General features: G+C 47.4%; 1 protein-coding gene across 1 annotated transcript in view; it reads right to left on the reverse strand.

Annotated features, from left to right (window-relative positions):
• LOC138098250 (protein CEPU-1) overlaps positions 1-9,775 on the reverse strand; it is a 458,933-nt gene extending 449,158 nt beyond the window's left edge. The window contains exon 1 of the mRNA XM_068994678.1: positions 9,537-9,775. The gene's annotated coding sequence lies outside the window, so the exon portion shown is untranslated. The remainder of the gene's footprint in view (positions 1-9,536) is intronic.
• Positions 9,776-10,256: the final 481 nt, after the last annotated feature.

A 10,256-nucleotide genomic window follows, 5' to 3' on the forward strand; every position in this document is an offset into this window, starting at 1 on the left:
CCGGATTAGTTGTCACAGGACATCTAACACGACGTGCTAGAGTGACTTCCACCCTTTGAAGTACCCGGAGCTGTTTTGATTCCTTTCCCAGAGCTTTGGGGATGTCTCGATTACAAGGAAACATGTTGAGCAAAGGAATAAATCTGGCCCAGGAAAGGGTAAGTTGCAAGTTTGACTGGAAAAAGCTGGGATGGAACCACTTTCTGTCAGAAATGAGATTTGCTGGAAGAGAAGCACTTTGTGGAGTCAGGTCTTTTTCTGCAGAAATTTCATTTCACAGAAGAGGGAGAAAAAAAAAAAATCTCATCTGACAACTTTGAATCATCCTGCTTTGATACTCCTCAAATCCAGTATTTGCATTGTTTCGAAACAACTTTAACCTCAGTCTTGTTTTCCCTCAATTGTTTCCCTGTTGTGCTTTTGCAACAAAGACATAAATAAGGTAATGCAAACCCAAGATATGTTCCTGCCTGTAATGTTTTAAAGGAGCGAGGAAATGCAGCTTTTCACTCCCATTCGAATCAAAGCCACCATCACCAAAACTCACAGCTGAAGACAGAATTTCACTGGTGGAAGGGCATAAAAATTCATTTCAAACATATTTCAGAATTGGATGAGGATGGAGTCACCCTTTCCATCAAGTGGAACTGCTTGAAGTAGTCAAGAAGCATCAAATTGATGACAGCAAAACACCATTTATTCACCTCTTATAGAATGTTTTATCACATTAAATATACAGGATTAAATTTTCATATGATTTAAGCTTAAGTATAATTCTCACATTTAATTAAAGCGAAACAAAGCAGCGACACGTCAATACCCACCACTTCAATTACAAATCATTTCAAATGCTGGGAGAAGCGAGGAAGCTCCAAAGCATCTCCAAGAAGAAAGTTATTCCTCCCAAAAAAAAAAAGAAGAATAAAAGCCCTCTGCCATCCTGCTTCCCCATTGACTATCAGATCACATCACTCTCGCTTCCTACCATAGCTCACATTAAAAAATTAAGTCCATAACTGCAGAGAAGCATCTCCCCATTTCTTTTATAGCTTCTTGCCACAACGAGCGATACATCTCCATTATCCCGGCGCTCGCACCAACACGCCATGGATCCGAGGCGGCCTCATAAATAACGCTCCGTGTAACGAAGTTACGCCGAGGAGAACAGGCATAAATTAACACTCAGCCCTGTAACTCTAAATAGTATTTTAGGCCTTGTCAGAAACCAATTATGCAAAATATCCTCCTCGCCAAGATCTGCTCGTGATACTTCAAAGGATTACCTCGTTTCCAGCACCGTGGTCAAGGCACGGGGATGTGGATTGGGAAAGGAGGGCTTAGCTGGGGGATGCTCAGATGATTAAACCCTCTGAAGTCATCTAATTACTGACATCATTGCTCAAAAGCATCTGTACACTTCCAAACAACATTTTAATTTGCTGTTTGTAATGAAGATGCTTCCAGTCAGAGCCGAGCCCGTTATCCCAAGTCAGTGAATATCCTGAAACAGGAGGGACTACCAGGAATGAGATTTGCAAGGTGTAATCAAAGATATTACCAGTAGAGCTTGTGCTGCCTGTATCTTTACACCATTTTGGCCATAACCCAAAGGAACAAATCATCACCTTATTCCAGCCAGGAATGAAGATTAAACACTTTTCTCAAGGTCACACAGAAATGAGTGGCAGAGATGGGGATAAACAAGAAGCATCTGTTATCTTTCCATCCCAGGTTGGATATCCAAGACTGGAAGCAGTCAGAAATCCCTGACTGGCTGTAAAAAATCTTGGCTGCTTTCCTTCAAATGAGGAATGGGTCTGAAAATCCCTAGGGATGTTTACTAAAGTCCCCGGCAATTGTTTATCAGCACGGATTTAATTGTCCCAGCAACCCTGTCCCTAAGAAACCAGCAGTTGGGGCTTTAATCCTCGTTGTTATGATCCTCCTACCTCACCCAGCAGCCACTCAGATTTAAAAATTTCCATGATTCTCCCCAAAAAACAAAGGCCAAGCACAGCTCCCGCTGATCCTCGGGCTCCACATTGGCTGCTCACACCTCCCTCAACTCCAAGAGTTTGCTGCAAATCCGATGGCAGATGTGATTTCCAGCTGGGTCTATAGACCAACCACAGCAGGTTCATTAATAACAATTATTAAGTGCTTTATGTTACAAATTAGGCCTGTAGGAATACAGAAAATATCCAGCCAGTTGGTTCACAGGCTCTTGTCGGGAAGAACTGTAAATTCCCATCGTCACAACAACATCACCATGACAAAATGGGGATAGGAACTCATCATAAATTAGGCTTTAAAATAGCTAAATCATCATTGGGGGCAAGAATATAAATTAATAGTCAGATGAAGCCCCACGGAATGGCTCAGATAACAACTTCCATTCATCAAACACACGGATTTTTAGAAGCTGCATGGAAAACATCTTCCTTTTGCTGCTTCCCAGCACACAGAAGTTGCAACCACACAGGTCCAGGCGTTTCACTTAAAATATATAGCAAATCCCTGTCAAAAACCTTTGGAAATTGATAGATCAGGCAAGAGAGGAGCTGCTAAAATGATGAAGGGAGGGAACAAATCACTCCCAGTCATGTCCTCAAGAGCTTCCACGGCTCCTCAGGCTGGGAAGAGTTGCAGCTACCCAGGCAGCTAAACACTGGCTGGAAAATGCAGAGGAGCAGGATGAGAAGAGGAAAAAAAAATAGAAAAATGTTCCTTTAATTATTTTTATTCCCCATTTAATTATTTCATTCCCCACCCTAAGGGACAGTCTGCCCTGGAGAGATGATAGGAAAGAGCAGAGAAGCTCCTTCTGCTCCATGTCCTACTAATAAACTTCAACTCCTCAGTGTGTGGCACCAAGAAAGAGGGAAAAAGACTCAAAGTCAGAAGAAACCTAGTTTTTTACCTCAAAAAAATGATGTGAAAGCCATTTCCTTCTCCTTACCCACCAGTCCCCACAAAGCAACGTTTCCCAGGATCCTGCAGAGGACACAGAAAATGGATCCATGCACACAAGAGATGCCGAGGCCACAGAGCCCACCAGGGATATCTCAGGAATTTATTTCCAGTCGCTTCTGCCCAAGGCTGGATGCGAGGCAGCAGAGGAGAGGGAGCTCATTCATCCCGTTACTGGGCCCTTGGGGCATCCAGTTCCCCCCACCATGAAAATTTTAATAAAACTGGTGCATCGACTTTCAATTAGAAGGCCGTAAAACGGTTCATTTTCATCTGTTTGTTGCACAGTAACACAGATCCTCGGGAGAAAACAGCGCCTTTTCCAGACTGTCTGCGACGCAGAGAGCATTAATTGAATATTCTGTTGAAACCACCTTCAATTAGTGCCTCTGAGTTTCGCATGACATTCATCACTGCAACTCGCCCCGCTCCGCACGCGGCACGTTTGGGGTTTCGTGATGCTCACATCACATTAACTCACAGCATTAGCCCGAAAATAACAATTTTATTTGCTAATGAGATGCTAGTTGGGGTAGGGGAAGCTGCTGCAGGAGGCAACACCTTCGTGGCATAAAGCAGAATGGGTTCCCCAGCCACACAATAACCAGCACTGATTATAAATTCTTCATCTAGCCCAGTCCATGGCATTGCTCTTCCACTTTTGCTGAATGGAGAAGATGAAGGCAACCCTATGGCTGATGTTGTAGTACAGACACAGCTCCCTTCACTGGAGCTCCCCCACCAGAATCAAGTGCATTCACATCCCAGGTGGAATTTGAGCTATAAACAATTGTCCTGTGGATCCTGAAGCACCATCAAGCTATAAATTTCCTTTCTTTGGCCATACTTGAGGCAAAATTCGAGCTGAGTGGGGGCCAAGAGACAGACACAAGGACAAAAGGTCCACTCCAGGCAGCACTGCCAGCTGCAAACCTCCCCCACACTGAAAGACAGCTGAAACCACCCATCCCAGGGCTGATTTCTCCCAACAAACAAAGGAGTTTTGCAGCAAAGACTGTCCCAGGCTCATCCAGTTCACAGAGCCCAAGTTCCCACTGTGATGCTGCTCCCCCTCCCTCATCATGGAGCAGAGATGCTGGAAGATATTCAGGTGGAAAGGTCCTTTCATGACTCAAAAAAAAAAAAAAAAAGCAAAGCATATTTCAGTTTTGTATTCATCTCTGCTGACTGGGGGATCTTTTTCTGCTGAGTCCTTTCCACTGGTTCCTGCAGCTGCCAAAGTCTCTGCAGACACTGATGCAAAGGGCAGAGGGGAGCCAAGGTGTCTGTCAGGCCCCAGGAGATCAGGACTGAACGGCCCCAGCAGCACAAGGAGAGGCAGGGCCCAGGAGACCCAGCGGGCGCAGGGGTGAGGGATTCCCACACACGGCACACCGAGTGCATCCCGCAGGGAACGGGGGCAGCTCAGCTGCTTCAGGCATCACAGCAAAGCAATGCACCTTCACAGGATCACTGAGGTGGGAAAGGACCTCCAGGGTCACCGAGGCCAAGCTGTGCCCGATCCCCACCCTGTGCCCAGCCCGGAGCACTGAGCGCCACGTCCAGGTGTTCCCTGCACACCTCCAGGGATGGGCACTCCACCACCTCCCTGGGCAGCCCCTGATGATATCTAACAACCTGTTCCATGAAGAAATTCCTCCTAATATCCAACCTAAACTTCTCCTGGTGCAACTTGAGGAGTTTCCCCTTGTCCTGTCCCTTGGTCCCTGGGAGCAGAGCCTGATCCCCACCTGGCTGCACCCTCCTGTCAGGGAGCTGTAGAGAGAGTCCCTCCTGAGCCCCATTTTCTGCAGGCTGAGCCCTCCCAGCCTCTCCCAACCCTTTCCCATCCCTGGACACACTCCCACCCCTCAGTGTCTCTCTTCCAGTGAGGGGCCAGATGTGGACGCAGCACTTGAGGCGCCTCCCCAGTGAAAGCCCAGCCAGACAAGGAGGATCCACCACTTCCCTGGGGCACAGCCTCAGCTTGTCCAGCTTTCAGAGAGCTGGAGCATTGTGAAAAAAGAAGGAAGCAGATTTTGCAGAGCATGTTGTCACTTACAGGAGCGCACTGTCACCTCCCGAGGTGACACACTGTATTAACAAGGTGATATTAATAAGCAGATCCCACATGCAGAATTTCACCCACGGAACTGCAATGACGTTTAACCTTGTGCCAAGTGCGCAGCAAGCTGATTATTTTAATTACAGGGTGGGATTTTTTTTTTTTTTCCCTTTCCCCATTGCGGTTCCATCGTGAGCTTCAGCCACATCACTGAAAAGCTGAAGGTGAGGAGGGGCCCGTGGCAGCACCCAACACCTCTGTGCAATTAGGAGTTGGTCACTTGGCTGAGCAGGTCCCCTCCCAGCCCCAAATCACTACTCAAGCCTCAGGCTGGGACATTTAAGGCTCAGCAACTTGCACTTATTGTACATAAAACATCTCCATTTACACCAGGTCTTGGAGCTGGGCTTTTGGCTTCCACTAAAGACACAAAAAAACCCCACATTTTCTTCACAAATAAACCCGAATACAGTGCTTTTGAGAAATCCCAGCGTTGTTTTAATTGTTCCTTAACTTCCTATCTGCAAATCTGCAGAGCACTCTAATATAATCAGGTCCTCCGTACAAGGGATTAGCAGGCTTATATCCCGTGGATCCAATCAGGAAAGTCTATCAGCAAAACATACTTATGTTGATACAGCTATTATAATCTGCATAATTCTTCTGAGTTCACATACTTAATGGATAGCAAACAGAGTCATTACTGCTGCAACTTCCATCCGTAGGATCTCTACGAGCCATTCACTGCAGTGTTTTTTATTATTCATAGCTTTAGTTATTGATTTTCAGGAGAAGATACATGCTTTTAAGCACCATAAAAGCAAGAGAGGAAAACAAATAGCACTGTTCCAAGATTAATACCCTGCTCATAACAAAAGTATGGCTGTCACACTGCGCTGGGTTGAGCCGACGGAGCCTTGACAAATTCCATGCAAAATGGCTGAGTCGCTTAAGCAGCTCGTTAAATAATTTAAAGGCAAGTTTTACTGGAGGCAGGAAAGTTCTTCCCCAAATCCACTTCCTTCGATTTATGAGTCTGGAGTACGTTAATCAACCCAAGTGGATGCTGCATCCCGGAAGGGCACACACTGTGCGGAGGGGTTAAGGGATGTGTGATATGGGATGTGCGATACGGGATGTGCGATACGGGATGTGCGATACGGGATGTGCTGGAGTGTGATCCCTGCGGGCTCCACGCCTCCAAGGATTCCAGGCCCGAGCGCAGCTGGCAGGCCTGGATGCACTGATTACCCAAATCATGGGACACCAGGAATCCCCAGCGTGGGGCACATGAACCTGGAAAGTGCAAGGACCACTCATCCTTCCCCTTTCCCAGCTCTCCAACACAGGATTGATCCCAAACACTCGATGACCTCACGTCCTCCCAGGGTCAGGACTGGCTCTGAAGAGACTCCACTTCTTGCTCTAATGCATTACCACAGCAAACTCCTGGAACCATTTGGGTTGGAAAAGCCCTCTAAGACCATCCTGTCCAATCCTTAAACCCAGCCCTGCCAAGGCCACCACTAATCCACGTTCCCAAGTGCCACACCTGCACGGCTTTTCAACCCCTCCAGGGATGGGGACACTGCCACTGCCCTGGGCAGCCCGTCCCAACCCTTCCAGTGAATAAATTCTCCCTAATATCCAACCTAAACCTCCCTGGCACAACTCCAGGCCATTTCCTCTTGTCCTGTGACTTGCTCCCTGGGAGAAGAGACCAGTCCCCAGCTCACGACAACCCTTGTTCTCCCTCCCCTGGCAGGCAGAGCTGCACTATCAAATCCGTGGGAGATCAGAGCTATCAACCCTTGCAAAAAGGCTCCCAGATTCAGGGTACTTATGGGAAGAACAGCTTCCAGAGCCCAAGGGCCCCTTCGAAATCGACATTGCAGGGCAGCAAGCACAAAGCTAAGCTCAAAACTGCCAGAGCATGGCAAAAAAAGGCAACAACTTGTTCACTTAAAGGCTCACTTAGGAGGTGAAGAACCTACCAAATAACAACCTTTTCATGGTAACTGGGGTCCCATTGGGGTCTTCGTGTTGCAGACACTGTACAGGCTGTCTCCATGTTAATAACCCTGCCTCCCACGGGGGCACAAAGCGGGGAAAACACCCACAAAACCAAATACAAGGAGCCAGTCTGCTTTAACACCTGGGCAAGGAAAGCTCTGTAATAAAGCTGTTTGTGACATAAGCACCTAAAGGACTTTATAAACAACCCTCCAGGGCTGTGCTGGAGCTGCTGTGGAGATCAAGTCACAGCTCAAGCTGAGAAAATCACCCCAAAAGCTCCACATACCCCTCTTAATTCCACAGACAATTCTAGTGTCAGTCTTCCATACTCAACCGCCCAGCTCTTATTTTAAATAACCAGCCCATTTATTTGCAGGTCTTCAGGCAGACCCAGCCGGGCTCAGGAGAGACTCATCCTCCAAACAGCACAACAACATGGGCAGCAGCCCCAACTTCACGACAGAAAATTATCAGGGACAGGATTTATATTGCTCCACTTTCCCCATCCATCAAATTAAGCTGCTCCTGCTTTTTCTGTGGGGGAAAAGGGTGCAGAGGAGCCCTGCGATGAAGCTGCCTGCTTCAGCAGCACCTTGGCACACCCACTGGAATTGTGAGAGGAGAAATTGTGCTTTAAGTCACTTCCCACATTGGAAACTGTTGTCAGAACAAGGAACTGCAGATATCTTTCCTCCTTGGGAGGAGCTCTAGGTGATGGCACACTCAAGCCAGTTCATTGTTTCCAGCAAAAAAATCTTATCCATCCCGTTAAAACTCCCCCAAAGCAGCTTCGCAGCCCTTCCCAAGAGTGGCCTGGTAAACAAGGCACAATTCAACTAAAACGGGCACGAGTATTTAAGGACCCCTAAATTCCACCCTGTGGGTGTGACCTAAATGGGTCCAGGTGCTTGAGAAAGGCAAAGCACCTCAGGCAGGCGTTTCAGTCCCAAATATCAGGGTCTGGGGAGAGCTCTCATGCTGGAGGGTTATCAGGAGCTGCTTTGTTCAGAGCCTCTCCCCTCCCGAGCTCACGAGGCTCTTTGCTCCCCGTGCCGTGTGCTCTGCATTTCTCCATTAATAATAAGCTGTCAGACTCCTGGGCTGCACCTGTTATAAATTAAACTCTTAATTGGCCTCGCTTCCCAGCCCAAGTCGGCAACAACAGCTCCCAACGGGTCCTGCACGCCGCAGTTACACAGCGGGAAGAGTTAAAACCTGCCCAAGGACCTCTCCCACCAGCAATAAAAAAGCCGGTGGGGGAACAGGGATGTTTGTCACCGCTGGAATCGCGATGGAAAAGCGTTGGCATCGCTCTGGCAGCTCAGCATCCTCCAGCTCTGGGATCCTGATATACAGGCAAGGCTGCTCAGCTCATCAAAAGCTTGCAGCGGTCCCAAATCTCCGTCGGAGAAGGAAAGGAAGCAGCTGGGAAGGGCTGGAGGTAAAGGGCAAACTGAGGCACAGGGTTTGAACTGCAACGTGCCCAGCGTGGCGAGAGCCGGCAGAGGAGGAGATTGTAAATCTCTTGGAGGCTTAATCCCGGAGCAGGATAAGCCTGACTCAGCTGCTCAGCTTTGTTAACCCCGAAAATTCAAGCTCTCCCTTAGTTCCGTGTATTTCAGAGCGCGCTTTGGAGCCAGCAACAGCTCACAAGCTGCATTTTCCTTCTAAAACATAATCAGAGTTGTTTCAGCGTTTATTGGCACCCAGCTGACACAGGGTGCCAGGTACTGGAGCTCTTTTAACGAAAGTATTCACAGCATAACCCACAAAAGAGAGGTGGGGGCACAGCACAAGCAGCTCCAGCACCCACGAACAGCCCTGGATGGGCAGGAATGCACCCCTGCAGCATCCCCCCTCTGCTTCCTCGAGGATGCAGGCTACAAAGAGCCCACTGAAAAGTCCAAAAATACCACCCTTCAAAAAAATAAATAAAGAGCAAATGAAAACTCTGATTCAAGCAGAAAGATTTTGATTGAAAAATAAGGTTTTGATTAAAGCCAGTTTCCTTTGGTGCCTTCACTTCCTGCAGTACTTATACACAGCTAAAAGACACTCGCAAAACTGACATATTTGGGGCAACTTTTACAGTCTTGCAAATTTCTTCATTAGAAATGAGCAATTCCACTTCATGATTCCCATCCCAGACACCTGCGGCACCCAAATCCCACCCAACACCCGCTGCCACAGGCAGGAGTAACCTCTATTCCCGCTTGTAGTTTATTTTTTGCACTTAACACCAACCCAAGAGCCACAACCACGCACGGAGAAGCAGCAGAAAGCCCCTGGCAAGTTTGGATGCTGCAGCTGGGGAGTTCCTCAGCACCAAACACAAATATCATCAAGAACAAACAAATCCTAAAGCAACTTTCCCAAAACTCTTCCAACACCTGGATGCAACCAGGGCTCTGGTGGCAGTGGGGACCCCTCTCAAGTCCCCCGCTCCCCAAAGTGGTTTTAAATGAGTTTTTTAAATTTCCCTTACATTTTTGCAGTGATGTCTCATCCTGCTGCCATCCCATGTTGTCTTTCTCGTGGGGTGTCCCTTGCAGCTCCACAAGCAACTCTGGGGAGCCTCTTCTAGAGAGAAGTCAGGGTCTCCAAAGGATCCACACCTCCTTAGTCCCACCAGGAGAAAATCCGGGTGTATTTCTGAACATCCACAAAACGTTTAATTCCAAATTCCTTCGGGCACAACCCCAACGCTGTGTCCAGGAGCTCCCACATCCATAGAGCAGCAACAGGGAGCTGCTGCTCCCCTGGCCCTTTTACAGCTGAGCAGCATCACCCCATTAATTACCAGCTGTAGGTAATTACCCTCACTCCTATTTCACCAATCACACCTCTTTTTCTTATTGTTCCTTAATGAGGTAACAAGGCTCAGGTGTTTTCCAGGGCACTCAGCACCTGGAACGCAGCAGAGCTGCCTGTTTGCATCAGCAACACAACTTCTCCTTTACTTTAAATAGTAGAAACCCGCATTTTTTTCCTAGTTTATAATAGCCGCATAATGAATTCAATTTTATTTTGTATTCATGCAAAAATGAACAGTATTTATCATTAGGGAATCTATAAATTTAAGATTGCGCTTGCATGCTTTTTCTATTGCATATACAATAAAAGATGGGGGAGGTGAAAACTTGTTTCACGTGGCTGCGAAATGTGATATTTTTAAATTATTGTTTTTCATTTTTATAGCTTAAAT

This window comes from Aphelocoma coerulescens, chromosome 24 (assembly GCF_041296385.1).
Source record: "Aphelocoma coerulescens isolate FSJ_1873_10779 chromosome 24, UR_Acoe_1.0, whole genome shotgun sequence".
Taxonomy (NCBI): domain Eukaryota; kingdom Metazoa; phylum Chordata; class Aves; order Passeriformes; family Corvidae; genus Aphelocoma; species Aphelocoma coerulescens.